Source organism: Petromyzon marinus, chromosome 1 (assembly GCF_048934315.1).
Source record: "Petromyzon marinus isolate PM22_M1 ecotype Great Lakes invasive population chromosome 1, UKy_Petmar_22M1.pri1.0, whole genome shotgun sequence".
Lineage (NCBI taxonomy): Eukaryota > Metazoa > Chordata > Hyperoartia > Petromyzontiformes > Petromyzontidae > Petromyzon > Petromyzon marinus.
Window position 1 is genome coordinate 11,968,074 of NC_133667.1, and position 18,015 is coordinate 11,986,088.

The window sequence follows — 18,015 nt, forward strand, 5'->3', positions numbered from 1 at the left end:
CAGCAGGCATCGTCAGGGTCGGGATCAAACCCACGACCTCCTATATACCGGGCGAGGGATTTAACATATCCTTAGTCACCGTGATGATGACGATGATGATGAGAGAGAGAGACACCGAAACTCCAAATATACAGCAGCAGCAGGCATCGTCAGGTTCGGGATCGAACCCACGACACCTCCTGCGTACCAGGCGAGGTAGTTAACATGGGGGCGGATGGTGGTGGTGTGTGGTGGTGGTGGTGGGCACACCCAAAACCGGTAGCGTGTTTGATATTCACGCGCCGCCCACGTTAGCCGTGGCCAAGAGTAGAACTCGGGGCGCTCCCTCGCGCCAGGGCGGGCTGGGCGTGCCGCTCAACGCTCAACGCGCCCGCAGAGCGAGCGGCCCCTCGGCTAAGGGGCCGGAGGAGCCTTTGCTGCGTGCGTCGCGCGACAAAATGCACGGCGATCATCAACGACGCTCGGTCCACTTTGTCTGCGGAATGATTCTCTCTCTCTCGCTCTCTTCTCCTCTTCTTTAATATGCACAAATCACAAAAGACGAAACCAGGGTCCCACCGCAGGCCGCCGCGTTGCAAGGTGCCGTCGGCGAGCGCTCAATTAAGGCCTCCGAGCGTGGACTGTGCTTCACCACGCCTGGATCAATCTCCCCAGCACCGATGTTTAAGACGTGGCACAATCGTGGCCTACGGGATCCAACCGGTGGACCATTTTGTAAAACCCACAGGAGACACTTGAGACACGTTAAGGGTAAGACGCAGCAGTGCGACTGTGGCAACGCAACACAAACTGTGGACCGTGCAAGTAAACCCACTGTGGTCTAAGCTCCTTCAACGGAGGAGGAACCAGCAAAAAACGACGCGAACTCTCTCTCTCCCTCTCTCTCTGCTGAAGCCCCCTCTGCTCGTGGGAACGAAGAGGAGGAGAGGAGTGGGATATAGGAGGAGACGAGAGAGGCGAGATAAGGCGCAGGGCAAGGTCCCCGAGTATAGCCTCAACAGACTGTTTGGCACAAGTGCCGTTAGCGAGTAGCCCCAACTGAAGGCCGCCACGGCACACGAGGGGGTGGGTGGCCGGCACCACGGACGACCGCCCTTGTCTCCCCGGGTGGCGATGTTTATTACACACCGCACCAGGTAATCATTTTGAGTCCGAGTCGACCTAGGGGAGGCTCAGGGCCGATTCACATAATTGTCACTGGTATCGGTGGCCGTGAGCGGGAATGGAACTCGGGTCGCCGGGTTCGTAGCGCGGCTCCCTAACCACTGCCGCTTCCCCCATGTGCGTGCACGCACACCAGGGCAATTGTGTCTGAAAATGTTTTCATAAAAAGCGTCAATAAATCTTGACTTAAAGCTTTCGTGACTTCACATTCTTTGGATCTTTCGGTAAAGTCACGTAGATAGGTTGTATGAACCTAAAGAATATGAAAACCGTCAATGATGTGGCCACCATTATTCCAGGCAGCAGCAGCAGCAAAAGCAGCAGCAATGAGCGTAGAGGCAGATATCCCTCGATTTACGAAAGAGGATGCGATGCGTTATTCCGTAAAGACACAGGGCGTAAAAAACGAAATTTTGTCGCAAATCGGAAAACGGAATTCCCACCTCTCCCCCCCACATTAATTTAATATAAAAAAAAATTCGGGTATGTGTTTCGGACAAGTCATTCCAAACGCTACTCGCGACCCAAAAAAAGTTACAAAACACCCAATAGCACTTTTCGCAAACACAAAAAATAACAATGGAAGCACATGGACATGAAAAGGATCGAATAATAATAATAATAATTAATTTTAAAACGAAACAAAAAATCAGAGCACACCTTTTTCAGGGAACCCACTAAAAAGGGCCCGCTGCTGCACACTGGAATGATCGGGGAGCGGTGACGTGGAGGCGTTAACTGCGCTGCTGTGCTAAAATCGTGTAAAATAGATAAATGTGTTGTGAAACCCGCCACCACCCAACACGTAAACAGAACGTGGCCAATTCGTTACTAGTACAGCACCACACAGGTTCCGTGTTGGAGAGTAAAGCCACAACAACACTTACAATTTGAGTACAATTCGAGTACAATTGTTAATGTCGTGGGTTTTACTCTCCAACACACACCGGTGTGCTGCTGTACCGGTAACGAATTGGCCACGTTTCATTTACGTGACAACAAACCTTGTCAAGCGGCTGTGTCGGGTGGTGGCGGGTTTAACGACACGAAAGCTCTGTTACTACTGCTGCTGCTACTGCTGCGCGTTAAACTGCGCTGCTCCTCTGCGGGGGACACCGTGACGCTGCCGGGGTTGGAACGACGGCCTCGCCGCGCGGTGCCATAGCGAGGGACCTCGCCAACGCGGCAATTCCATTCCGCCAAATGGACAAGCGTCCGAACGCCATCAGCCCGCGCCGACGCGAAATTCCGTAAACCTGAACGCTTCGTACCCGGGAGGCATACCCGGGGGACTGTCTACGGGATTCTCCCTCGCTGGAAATCACAGGTACGGTACAGCCAGATTGAAAACTCAATTCGTGACAACTGCTTTCTTGCGCGTCTTTAGCTCGTTGTCCTTCCCCTCCCCAACCCGCACCTCCGATTAGCGCGGTTGGGCCACGTACGGCGGTGTGAAAGGAGTTCAACGTGCTCGACACACACACAGGGACCAAATTCAACTCCCCACAACCGACCTCTTCCCCTCGCTCTCCTCTCTTGGCACTGCCCTCAGGCCCCAATCGCTTTTCTCTGGCTCGCCTTTTCCCTTCCTATTTGCGCCACCGCTACCATCAGCACAAACCCAACGCCCCCCCTCCACAACGCCACGGCATCCACCTCGCTCCCCCCCCCTCCACCCCATCCCCCACCGGGGTCACGACCCCGATCATTTTGCCATTTCGTACCGTAGTCGGTAAGCATCGTCAAGCGCGTAGGAGTGGAAGGCGCTTTAGCAATAACAAAATAGAACAGAATGAAATAACACAGACAGCATTTCCGCCTGCCTGCCGGCCCCTCCCCCGCCCCCTGCCACTGACACGGTCAGCCGTGTTTTCATGAATCGAAGCCAGGAGCCTGAAGCGTGACTTTGTTTAAAAGGGAAGACGGGGAGGGAGGGGGGGGCATACGAATTACTCGGAGTGGGTGGGGTGGGGAGGTCCAGGCAATGTTAATTCTTTGTTTAAACAAATGTTACACGCGGAATGTCAAAGGTATGAAAAATAATAACAGCTGTTTTACCCTTTGCTGGCAAAAACCAAAAAAACACAGGAGTTGTGTGTTGAGATGTTCAAACACCAAATGTGCGACACCTTTAGCAGGGAATCGAGGATTACATGAACCACACTTTGTGCCGAACATGCAAACAAACTCTGATCGTTGACAGAAGGCTGTCCCTCTGGTGTAGGCCAATCAGTTTCAAAGCCAATGCCCCATATATTAGAGGTGGGTTTTTTGGCATACAAGAATAGGTTACACCCTTTTGGGCATATAAAAGAGTTGTGTTAAGATGTTCAAACACCAAACAGAAACCATTTTGCAAGGAAGCACGTGTGCATCAACCACCATACCACGTGTGGTGGGAACATGCAAAGAAAAAAAACATGCCCTGCTAGTATCGGCATTCTTGCATGTTCACCACAAGTAATATGTGTGTGTGTGGTTAATTCAGTACTCGATTCCCTGCAAAAGCTATCGATTTGGTCGTGTGAACATCTTAACACACCTGCCGTCTTGTTGCCAGATATGGTAAAGCACCTTCCTGCTTATTTTTTTCACGAACGTTAAACGCTCGACACCCACGCGTTCCGCAACCCTCGCCACCGCTGTGAGAATGAGGAAAGGAACCGTAAATATCCACCCACTGCTGTGAAATATTGTGCCAACGTGTTCGCACACGACAATGCACGCATGCCGAACTTCTTTTGCGGAACCGCACGTGCCCGTCGCTGTACTGCACTTCTACGCCTCCGCGCCTTCGCCAGCCGGCGTTGACCGGCGGCGTGGTGAAGCACGGCCACGCATCGCTCACGACCCCCCACGCGGCGTTCAGAGAGGTTCTCATCCAGCAGTGGAATGGCAAAGGGGCGCCGTTGTGCGTGCCGTGCGCAGTGTCCGTACGCGTGATCGTGGTGCGCGGTTCGCAGGTAGGATGGCAGTCACGAGTTTAAGCTTTCGTTTGAAGGCTAGTACTTGTGTGTGTGTGTTGAACTTCTTTCGCACCGTACGTAGCCAACCGGTGCGGGCGGGCGGGCGGGCGGGCGGGGAGAACGACAACAAGCTGAACACGAAAAAGCAGTTCCAATGAATCGCGTTTTCAATCTCGCCGATTGAAAAGTCGCACGGCTCCAGCGGTTTCCTAACATCGTAAGGAAGAGCATTCCAGACGGCCGCAGAAGCGCGTCTGAAAGCGCCGAGCGACGGATGCGGGTGACCACCGTCTTTGTTCTTACGATTAGCCCAAAAGCCGCTGCGGTTGCTGCTGCTGCGAGGATAACGGCCGGAGCTTTTGCGCGATTGATTTATGCTCCTTGACACAAAGAGCCAACCGATGCTTCACCAGCTCCGCACCGCACCAAGCGCACTCTCCGTGTCGGGCCTTGTACCTTCTCTCCCCCCTGTGCTGCGCGGGTTGCCCTCTGGGTTCTCAAAAAAAAAGAGCAACTCCTTCATAAAATGTAAATGCTATTGGCCAAAACACACCCCCCCCCTTCCTCCCCCCCCCCCCCCCCCAGTGCTGAGAAATTACCTGCGACTTTACTCGACTGGGATTACCGCTCTGCTGACACAAGGTTCCTGGGGACTCTGCGAGGCTTTCCTGGGCAAACAAGCTCAAATCAAGCTTAAGGAGCCTCGGCCACGGTGGCGAGATGTTATCTCCTTCACCTGGTATACGGAACGTCGTGGGTTCAATCCCGACCCCCTGACGCCTGCTGTATATTTGCAGTCTGCGGTGTCTCGCTCTCTCTCTCTCTCTCACCATGGTGACGTGAATTTTTCTCCGGGTCCTCCGGGTTTTTCCCCCCTTCACATTTAGAATCAACGTCACGTGTTTACAGTGTTTGGCTGCTTTAGATTTCCACATGGTGATAAGCCACTTCGTTCAGCTGTCATGTGGCAAAGGTCGCTTCTGAATAAGAGCGATATGGCTCAGTGCGTCTAACCTGGTAAAATAAAAATAGTCGAAGTGATCAGAATAAGACGAAGAGTCCCCCTTGACAGACAGTGCTGTTAGCGAGCGCCTATAAAGTCCGGCATGGCACACGAGGAGGGGGTGGAGTGGCCAGCAACACGCCCGCCCGCCTTCGTCTCCCCAGCGGCGATGTTGACGGACCGCACCAGGTGCTCATTTGAGGCCGAGTCGGCCTCAGGGTGAGGCCCAGGACAGCTTCAGATAATCGTCACCGGTGTTGGCCATGAGCGCGAATAATAACCACAGGTCACAGGGTCGGCAGAGATATTTACCGGCCCAACGACCACCGAGAACCAGTTCCCTTGAAAGGGGCCTTCAATCAAATGGCCACTCCCATTCCACAAGGCTCGTTTGAGGCTGAGCGGACCTAGGGGGGGGGGGCACCTCGCCGGGTGCTTGTGTATCGCCAAACCGAACAAGGGGTAACTTGCACACCGACGGTTGGTACCTGTCCCGGTTTCGCCGGGATCGCAGTCCTATTTTATTTGTTTTTTTTTCACGTGGCAGCTGTGCCCTGGGAATTCTATAATTCTTCCACCGGGTCGGTAAAGCGTCCCAGTTTCGGTCAGTTGCATAACGCTGATAATCATCATCATCATCACCATAATCATCATAACCATCCGCCACACAAGACGACGCGATGGAACATTGCAGAGACACTCTCGCCCCTTCCCATTACAGAGGTCCCGTTGTGTTGGGTTTTTTTTGCACCTCCCAAGGTGCCACAACCGTAAGCTCACCTCGTACCACCCCCCATTCCTCCCATCCCCCCTCCCCACATTTCCGCCCACTCGAGTTCGTCCGACACGGAGGCCGTGTCATGACACAGAGGCCGTGTCATGACACAGAGGCCGTGTCACGACGCGGTGACGACGTCTGGCCGAGTCAACCTTGGGCGGTGGACCTTCGCTAATTTTGAGACCGGGGGCACTTTCGCCGGTAAGATATCATCCGGTAGTGCGCGCCAAGGGGCCCTGCCGCACATTTGAAACCACCGTTTGGGTTCGTTTTAAAACACGTCGGCTGTCGCCTGATGAAGCTCGTTGTGATTTACCGGCGAAACGTCGTGCTGAGGATGGCAAATGTTAAGGATTCGCTCTCCAACGCAACCGGTGTTGCTGTACCCGTAGCGAATTGGCCACGTTCTGTTTACGTGACAAACCTCACCAATTGGCTGCGCCGGGTGGCGGCAGGTTTAACGACGCATTTATGTTTACGTGATCTTACCCCCCCAAACCCCCCCTCCCCCCCCCCTATATTATGGACTGTTGGGTTTGATTGACAGCACGGTGATGACGATGATGGGGTCAGTGGGCCACGCTAAAGGCCACCAGGGGCCCCGCCAGTGGGCCCCTGGTGGCCTTGCGCAAAACGAAGGACGCCGGTCCAGCGGATGGATCCTTCGCTGGGTGCCAAGTTCGGGCCGAGTCAACCTAGGCGAGAGACACTGCTTGGGTGATCCTCGGTCATTTCACTCTGGTGTGCGTATGCTGTAGAGTAGTGCGGTACAGTACACCGGTGCAAGTGCCTATGGCCACCGTTCTTTACTTAACGAGCTGACAGCTCTGGTGAGAATCACACAGGGACCAACACCTGTACAGGTGTTAATAGCGTACACTCTTCTACACGTATATATATACACACCAACCTGTACGCACACACACACACACCTGTACAGGTGTTGATAGTGTACACTCCTGTACATGTATTTACACCCACGAATGCACACACCTGTACACATGTTAATAGTGTACACTCCTGTACACGTATATACAAAGACAAAGATCCCCCGTATAGCCTGTAACAGACTGTAGGGGCAAGTGTTGTTAGCGAGCACCAATTAATGCATGTACGGCACACGAGGGGGTGGGTGGCCAGCACCACGCCCGGCCGCCTTTGTCTCCCCAGTGGCAATGTTTACACACCGCACCAGGTACTCATTGAGGCTGAGTTGACCTAGAGGAGGCCCAGGACCGGTTCAGATAATCGTCACCGGTGTTGGCCGTGAGCGGGAATCGAACTCGGGTCGCCGGGTTTCTTAGCGCAGCGTCGCGCTCACCACTACACCACCACTCCCATCCTCATACACACAAACACCTGTAGAGGTATTCAAACACACACACACACCTGTATACAGTACATTTACCTTTATAAAACACACATAAACTCACCTGTATACAGTACATTTACCTTTATAAATACACCTGTATACAGTACATGTACCATTATAAACACACCTGTATACAGTACATTACCATTATAAACACCTGTATAAAGTACATTTATCATTATAAACAAACCTGTATACAGTACATTTACCATTGTAAACACACACCTGTATACAGTACATTTACCTTTAGAAACACACACCTGTATACAGTACATTTACCTTTAGAAACACACCTGTATACAGTACATTTACCTTTAGAAACACACGTGTATATGTATTCATAAGCACCTGTACACACACACGTACACACACACGTACACACACGCGCACACCTGTACACGCACACCTGTACACACACGCACACCCACACCTGTACACGCACACCTGTACACACACGCACACCCACACCTGTACACGCACACCTGTACACACACACGCGCACACCTGTACACACACACGCGCACACCTGTACACACACGCACACCTGTACACACACACGCGCACACCTGTACACACACACACACACACCTGTACACACACACACACCTGTACACACACACCTGTACACACACACCTGTACACACACCTGTACACACACACCTGTACACACACACCTGTACACACACACCTGTACACACACACCTGTACACACACCTGTACACACACACCTGTACACACACAACCTGTACACACACCTGTACACACACAACCTGTACACACACCTGTACACACACCTGTACACACACAACCTGTACACACCTGTACACACACAACCTGTACACACCTGTACACACACAACCTGTACACACCTGTACACACACACACAACCTGTACACACCTGTACACACACACACAACCTGTACACACCTGTACACACACACACAACCTGTACACACCTGTACACACACACACACACCTGTACACACCTGTACACACCTGTACACACACAACCTGTATAGATCTGTACACACACACCTGTACACATCTGTACACATCTGTACACACACACACCTGTACACATCTGTACACATCTGTACACACACACCTGTACACATCTGTACACATCTGTACACACACAACTGTACACATCTGTACACATCTGTACACACACACCTGTACACATCTGTACACATACACCTGTACACATCTGTACACATCTGTACACACACACACCTGTACACATCTGTACACATACACCTGTACACATACACCTGTACACATCTGTACACACACACACACCTGTACACATCTGTACACACACACCTGTACACATCTGTACACATCTGTACACACACACCTGTACACATCTGTACACATCTGTACACACACACCTGTACACATCTGTACACATCTGTACACACACACCTGTACACATCTGTACACACACCTGTACACATCTGTACACATCTGTACACACACACACACCTGCACACATCTGTACACATCTGTACACACACACCCCTGCACACATCTGTACACATCTGTACACACACACCCCTGCACACATCTGTACACATCTGTACACACACACCTGTACACATCTGTACACATCTGTACACACACACCTGTACACATCTGTACACACACACCTGTACACACACACACCTGTAACGTGCATTTACAAAAGCAACCGCCGTTCGCTACTAACTGGCGGTGACGTCACTACGGCGCCTGTGCCAGGCTAGGTTCCCTTTGAGGCCACGTGGCGTGTAGAAGGCCTGCCGGCAGGAGGTTACGGAACAGACCCAGCTGCCATGGCTTGACTCACCGTACACATGGCAACAAAGACAAAGATCCCCTGTATAGCCTGTAACATACTGTTGGGGCAAGTGCTGTTAGCGAGCAGCACCTGTGAAGGCCGGCACTGGTACACGAGGGGGTGGAGTGGGTGGGTGGCCAGCACCACGCCCGGCCGCCTGTACCCACACACACGCCTGTACCCACACACACACACACACACCTGTACCCACACACACACACACACACCTGTACCCACACACACACACCTGTACCCACACACACACACACACACCTGTACCCACACACACACACACACCTGTACCCACACACACACACACCTGTACCCACACACACACACACCTGTACCCACACACACACACACCTGTACCCACACACACACACACCTGTACCCACACACACACACACCTGTACCCACACACACACACACCTGTACCCACACACACACACACACACCTGTACCCACACACACACACCTGTACCCACACACACACACACACCTGTACCCACACACACACACCTGTACCCACACACACACACCTGTACCCACACACACACACCTGTACCCACACACACACACACCTGTACCCACACACACACACACACCTGTACCCACACACACACACACACCTGTACCCACACACACACACCTGTACCCACACACACACACACACCTGTACCCACACACACACACCTGTACCCACACACACACACCTGTACCCACACACACACACACCTGTACCCACACACACACACACCTGTACCCACACACACACACCTGTACCCACACACACACACCTGTACCCACACACACACACACACCTGTACCCACACACACACACCTGTACAAAGATCCCCCGTATAGCCTGCTGGGTCAAGTGCTCTTAGCGAGCAGCACCTATGAAGGCCGGCACGGCACACGAGGGGGTGGGTGGCCAGAACCACGCCCGACCGCCTTTGTCTCCCCTAGTGGCGATGTTCACTACACACCGCACCAGCTACTCATTTGAAGCAGAGTCATTTCACACACACACGCACACACAACCCTGTTGTACACACTCTCACCTTGTACACGTGTACACGTATCCACACGCTCACCTGTACACACTCACCTGTACACGTTCTCTCTTTCTCTCTCTCAGGCTCACACCCATTCAGTTTGTTCCACGTCACCCACAGCTGAAGGTGGGGTGGTGGGTAAGGCGGGGGGGGGTCACACCCTGGGATACACCCAGTTTCTCCACCCGCCCCCCCCATCATCGTCATCCACACAGACAAAGATCCCCCGTATAGCCTCTAGCCACACTGATGGGGCGAGTGCTGTCGGCGAGTGGCGAGCGCCTACGAAGCCTGGCACTGTGGCACGCACGTGGGGTGGCCAGCGAAACGCCCGGCCGCCTTTGTATCCCCCCTCCCCCCCACCCCCCGTGACGACGTTTACTCCGCACCGCTACACCAGGTACTCATTTGTGGCTGAGTCGACCTAGGGGAGGCCCAGGACCGGTTCTGCCGTTCCCCGCAATCCCCATCACCATCATCACCAATGACATCACAATCGCCAACACCGCTACCAACCACATCACCAACCCCATCGCGATCATCATCATCAATCCACATCACAATCACCATCACTGACCCACATCACAATCACCATCACTAACCCCATCGCTATCACCATCATCAACCCACATAACAATCACCATCACTAACCCACATCACAATCACCATCACTAACCCCATCGCTATCACCATCATCAATCCACATCACCATCACTATCCCCATCGCTATCACCATCATTAATCCACATCACAATCACCATCACTAACCCATCGCTATCACCATCATCAATCCACATCACAATCACTAACCCCATCGCTATCACCATCATCAATCCACATCACAATCACCATCACTGACCCACATCACAATCACCATCACTAACCCCATCGCTATCACCATCATCAACCCACATAACAATCACCATCACTAACCCCATCGCTATCACCATCATCAACCCACATAACAATCACCATCACTGACCCACATCACAATCACCATCACTAACCCCATCGCTATCACCATCATCAACCCACATTACAATCACCATCCCCATCGCTATCACCATCACCAATGTCATCACTCATCCCGAACTATTAACAACAACCCTGATCCTAACCACACAGCACGGACCCTAACACGGCCAACCCAAACCTCAACCATAATCCCAACCCTAACACCACACATATCCTCAATGCCAACCCCAAATCCTAACCCTACCACCAACCCTACACCCCAACCTCAACCCTACCACGAATCCCGACCCAAACACTTAACCCTACACCCTAACCTCACCTCTCCAGTAACATAACCGGCATCACAAAGCCTGACATCTCAAGTTCTGAGACACACACAAATACAAAGATCCCCCGTATAGCCTTCAACAGACTGTTGGGGCAAGTGCTGTTAGCGAGCACCTATGAAGGCCGGCACGGCGCATGAAAGGGGGGTGGACAGCACCACACACGGCCGCCTTTGTTTCCCAAGTGGTGAAATACACACATCACAGGCTACCCATTTAGGGCTGAGTCGACCTAGGGGAGACTCAGGACCGTCTCAGATGCATCCACAGAAAATGCACAGACACCAACGCAATGGACAGAGACACACGCACACACACACACACACGTGTACGTACGTGTACACACACGTGTACACGTACACACACGTGTACACGTACACACACACACGAGTACACGTACACACGTACACACACACGTGTACACGTACACGTACGTACACACGAACGTACACACACGTATACACGTACACACGTACACACGCACGTACACACGTACGCACACACGTATACACGCACACACGTATACACGCACACACGTATACACGCAGACATGTGTACACGCAGACACGTGTACACACGCACACACATACACACACACGTACACACATACACGTGTACACACACACACGTGTACACACACACACACACGTGTACACACACACACGTGTACACACACACACGTGTACACACACACACGTGTAAACACACACACGTGTATACACACACGTGTATACACACACACACGTGTACACACATACACACACACGTGTACACACACACACGTGTACGTGTGCGTACACGTACGTGTACACGTATACGTGTACACGTACGCACACGTATACGTGTACACGTACGCACACGTATACGTGTACACGTATGCACACGTACACGCACACGTACGCACACGTACACGCACACGTGTACACGTACACACGTACACACACACGTATACGTGTACACGTACACACACACACGTATACATGTACACGTACACACACACGCATACATGTACACGTACACGCATACATCTACACGTACACACACACGTATACACGTACACACACACGTATACACGTACACACACACGTATACACACACGTATACATTTAAACATGTACACACACACGTACACACACGTGTACACAAAGATAAATACAGCAGACATAGAGAGAGAGACCGGCTGGTGCACGCCACCCGTTCATTCATCCAAAACACGCGGTGGCCATTTTACAAACAACCAGTGACAGAGTTGTCTCTTGCTGAGCCCCGTGTGTGAATAGGGGGGGGGGGGGGGAATAGGTGGTGGGGGGGGGGGGAATAGGTGGTGGGGGAGGGGGGCTCCATTGATCTGGTGGTGGGTAGGGATGAATAGGGGGGTCCATCGATATGGCGGTGGGTAGGGATGAATAGGGTGGTGGGCTCCATCGATATGGTGGTGGGTAGGGATGAATAGATGGTGGGGGAGGGGGGCTCCATCGATCTGGTGGTGGGTAGGGATGAATAGGGTGGGGGGCTCCATCGATATGGTGGTGGGTAGGGATGAATAGATGGTGGGGGAGGGGGGCTCCATCGATCTGGTGGTGGGTAGGGATGAATAGGGTGGGGGGCTCCATCGATCTGGTGGTGGGTAGGGATGAATAGGGTGGGGGGCTCCATCGATCTGGTGGTGGGTAGGGATGAATAGGGTGGGGGGCTCCATTGATCTGGTGGTGGGTAGGGATGAATAGGGTGGGGGGCTCCATCGATCTGCTGGTGGGTAGGGATAAATAGGGTGGGGGGCTCCATCGATCTGGTGGTGGGTAGGGATGAATAGGGTGGGGGGCTCCATTGATCTGGTGGTGGGTAGGGATGAATAGGGTGGGGGGGGCTCCATCGATCTGCTGGTGGGTAGGGATGAATAGGGTGGGGGGCTCCATCGATCTGCTGGTGGGTAGCGATGAATAGGTGGTGGGGGGGGGGCTCCATCGATATGGTGGTGGGTAGGGATGAATAGGGTGGGGGGCTCCATCGATCTGCTGGTGGGTAGAGATGAATAGGGTGGGGCTCCATCGATATGGTGGTGAGTAGGGATGAATAGGGGGCTCCATCGATCTGCTGGTGGGTAGCGATGAATAGGTGGTGGTGGGGGGGCTCCATCGATCTGGTGGTGGGTAGGGATGAATAGGGAGTGAGGAGGGTAGGGTTTGCGAGCTCCTATTCCACTCACGTGTGATCCTGACAGCTATCAAACACTCAACAACCACGGGGGGGCAGCTATCTCGTTTTAAGGCCGAGTCAACCCAGGAGATTTCCAAACTCAGGATTTATTCCAACGCTGTTGTTTATAGCATTTAACCAGATGTAGTTGTGGTGGTGATGTTGATGATTGTGACGATGTTATTGATGCAAATAGGTGTGATGGTTGTGGTGATGATGATGATGTGAATTATTACGATGTCAATGATGATTATCATTTGCGATGACGTGATGTTTGTTATGCTGTTTGTAAATTATTTTGATGACGATGATGTTGTTTGTGAGCATGTATGCCGTTTGATGATGATGATATACAGCATACATATACGATACAATAATGAATGAATGGGACAATGTCATCTGCCGTTCGAGGTTCAGACCCTACGCAAGATGCTGGACACATACACACAGCCCTTTGCTTATCCACTGCTGGATGAAGGGACTCGTCACGCCATCGGGGTCGTGAAAGGGGGGGGGGGGTTATTTGACCATACTTCCCCACGCTCGTCGGCTTGGTGAAAGAATGAAAGACATCGTGTAAGCATATACGGTACATAGCAACAACAGAAACATACACCGTGGCGATGCATAAACCGTGGCGATGCATAAACCGTACAGAGCACGTGGCACAGTCGGTAACTCATCGTGAGCCATGGTCAATCCACTGCTGGATGAAGGTTTGCCGTACGACGTTCCAGCGACGTGATACATAAATGATTCCAGCCCACAGCACCGGCAAGGATTCCACCTCTCCGTTCTCCTCCCGATGGACACCGTTGTGTGTCCAAAATTACACGAACACAATCAACACATTTGGATATGATTTGTTAAAAAAATAATAGGGGGTTTACCCTTTCTGGCGATGAAACAAGAGGCGTTATAAGGTGTTCTAACACCGAAGATAATTGTTTTTTTGTTGTTGCAAGGAATCATTAACCACACGTGTACTCGTGGTGAACGTGCAGCGAAAACAACAAACCAATATATGGGCATTGTCTTTGAAACTGATTGGTCTACACCAAATCAGAGAGCCAATTTCTTTAGGGCCTTGTCTCACCAGTGGCAGGCCAGGGGAACGACGACAAAAAGGCGAACGGCACCAAGACAATGCCACCCTCTTTGGTTCTATTGGGTAAAGTCACGTAGCTGAAAATAAAATAACAAAAAATCACGACGTTTCGGCCACAATACAAGCGGCCTTCATCAGGTGAAGGGACGAGACTGTCTGGAGGACGTCGTGATTTTTGTTGTTTTATTTTTTTACCTACGTGACTTTACCGAATAGAACCAAAGAGTATGGATCCTTGCAGTCACGAAAGCTTTAAATCTAGAATACAATGCCACCCACCATCATGGCATCGTATTGTCTAGCTCGGGGGTGAGCAGCTGACAGCAAATGGACCGGTCTTTTTTGGGGGGCCGTATTAAAGTAGAAAAAAATAATAGGGTTTTTTTTTACCCTTTCTGTTGCAATAAAACAGTTGTTAAGGTGTTCAAATGCCAAATCGAAAGGGGGTTTCAAAGACAAAGCCATATTAAAACATTGTATCAGATCATGTTTTGTTTACACGTTCACCACAAGTAGTGCGTCTGTGTGTGTGTGCGTGGTTAATGCATCACTTGATTCATTGAGAAATGTTTCTATTCGCCGTTTGAACATCTTAATACACCTGTTTTATTGCCAGCCACGGGTAAAAACCGATTGTTATTTTTCTCACGCTATTTCGTTCTTTTCGCTGAAAGTCACCGTAGGTAAAGGCGAGAGACTCGATCACGTGAGCCTTGTTGTCTCCTCGTAGTCTTGTTAAAAAAGCTCTTAACAGATGTAGTGGTAAAACCCTCCCCGTAGAGGAGGTGGTGGTTCAATCCTGATTGTTTTTTTCATACTTTGATTGTATGGCAAGAAAAAACAAATGGGTCCCATGTTGGGATACGATTGTGTTTTTTTTAATATATATTTTTCTCTATATAAAAAAAATTTGCCCGTACACAATGCGTCTCTGCATTGTTACGGCCGCCGTTGGCACTGTGTGTAGTGTGTAATGTGATGTACACACGATACAATTCTGCATTGGATAAATGCTTCATTGGGGTACAACAACAAAGACGAAGATCCCCCCGTGTAGCCTTCAACACCGTTGGGGCAAGTGCTGTTTAGCGAGCACATATGAACATCGGAGGGGTGTTTGGTGGCCAGCAACCACGCCCGGCCGCCTTTGTCTTCCCCCCCTCCCCCCCCCCCCAGTGGCGATGTTTACTCCACCACCGCACCAGGTTACTCATTTGAGGCCGAGTCGACCTAGGGGAGGAGGCGGCCCAGGACCGGTACGGAGAAAATCGTCACCGGTGGTGTTGGTGTTGGTGGCCCCGAGTTGGGGGAATTGAAATCGGGTCGCCGGGTTCATGATCCATCCACTGCTGGATGGGCGATTATGTGTACATTGTTGCACGCACATTGCTCTCGCGTTGGTAATCCACTGCTAGATTTAAGGGGGTCGCGTGCGGACGGAGGTGGTGGGGGTTGTTGTTATTTTTTTTGACCATACTTCACCACTCTGGCTCAATCATTACGCGACGTCGCATAATGCTGCGATTTATACAGAATTATAATTACGATCGCGCACGGCTATGCAACGCAAGCGCATTGCAATGATATCGTGTTCGGTGGCAATGCGATTATTACGTACACATCGCACGCACGCAATTCCATACGTACAAAGACACACACACAGACACACGAGACACACACACACAGACAGACATTCAATTTGGTGTCAATTTAAAAGCACCCCTACGTTTGAAATACCATTCAAACATCGGTCTATTTCACTGCAACTATTTGACACGCCAGCACACGCGTGTGTGTGTGTTACACGCCGCATATTGTAAAAAAAATAACACAATAACAACAATAAATAACATACATGCATCGTTCTTACCTTTCCCAATGCTTTAAATCCCTCAATGCATTAACAGCTGCTGCCTTGATTTAAGCCAAAGGATTGGAGGGGGCGGGGCGATGGGGCACGAAGGGAGGGGCGATAAGAATGAGGGGCGGGGCTTACCTTGCCCGTCGGGGCGTCACCCACTTCACCGCCACGCCCTCCGAGCCGAGCTCGCGCTGCGGCACCAATCGCAGCGCGCGTCTCTCCGGGGCGGTGGGGGGTGGGGGCGGCCGCACGGGGCCAATGGGAGAGTTCCGCAGTGCGGGTCGGCGATGGTACGCGACGTCCGATTGGTCGAGCTGGCGAGAGGCGTCACCGCTGACGCACAGGGGGGGGGCTTGTTGGGTGACGTCACCCCCCCTCACCTCCTCCCCCCCTACCTCAACCCGGCGATGACGTTGACAAGGATTGGGGGAGGCGGGGGGAGATGGGGGGGGGCGGGAGAGAGCACGTGGGGGGTATTTTCGATACCGATTCCTTCAGTGTCGTTGATTAAGTATCGATTCACGTTGCGTTGGATTTGACGGTTGTTGGGGCGGGGGGATGTTGGGGTGAGGGGCGACAAATCGTACGCCTCGATTCTCGAATCGATTCCTTAATCGCGCGGGATTCTTGGTTTTTTTTAAATGCCTAGGGCTGATGGAATGAGGTCATTGAATGAGTTGGCTTTTGAAGGAGTTTATCCATTTATTGTGATCGTTCTCGTCGTCTTTGTCTGCCCACTGCTTGGCCGAACGTCTTCCGTGCATGTGAATAAAGAAAACAAAACATCCATTGGCGGTCAATACAACGAGAACCCATGGACGAACCGGTCCCCGCCATAGGAACGTGGAGATGCCCACCCCTTGCTGATACCAGGGACAAAAAAAATAATAATGATGCATTTGATTCATATAGCGATTTTCACACGCTCAAAGCGCTCAACAGTAAAACTAAAAATCTTAAATGTTATAGACATACCTGTGAACTTACCAGTGTCCTACCTTATTACAGACCGGTTCAGACTGTATTGATCACCCCGTGCCCCTTATAAATCTCAAACCTTCATCCTACAAAGTCGCATCACAAGGGGGAGAAACACAAACAAATATATACATCGACCTCAAAACTCAATTTTCCGGTACAAGAATACAAAGGGGTAAACCCTATGGGTTGACATGTATGTTAGACATACTAAAAAAAAACAACCTAAATAACATGAAAATAACAATGGCATATGTGTTAAACACAAGAGCAGCATAAAGAGCGTTGGAGTGACGGAAAATACAAGGTGGGAGAGGAGAGATGAGCTTTAAATTGAGATGTTAAGGTGGAGATTGACTGATCTTAATGGGGCAGTGTCTTCCAAAGCCTCTGGGCAAAACTATCTTGGTC

General features: G+C 51.4%; 1 protein-coding gene across 3 annotated transcripts in view; it reads right to left on the reverse strand.

The window, feature by feature from the left end:
* The window catches only part of LOC116943122 (ras-related protein Rab-3C-like), a 30,364-nt gene extending 13,636 nt beyond the window's left edge, over positions 1 to 16,728 (reverse strand). The window contains exon 1 of one of the 3 annotated variants that reach the window (XM_032955703.2): positions 16,636 to 16,728. The gene's annotated coding sequence lies outside the window, so the exon portion shown is untranslated. The other 2 variants (XM_032955710.2, XM_032955718.2) reach the window with 2 other exon arrangements.
* Between the last annotated feature and the right edge of the window lie 1,287 nt (positions 16,729 to 18,015).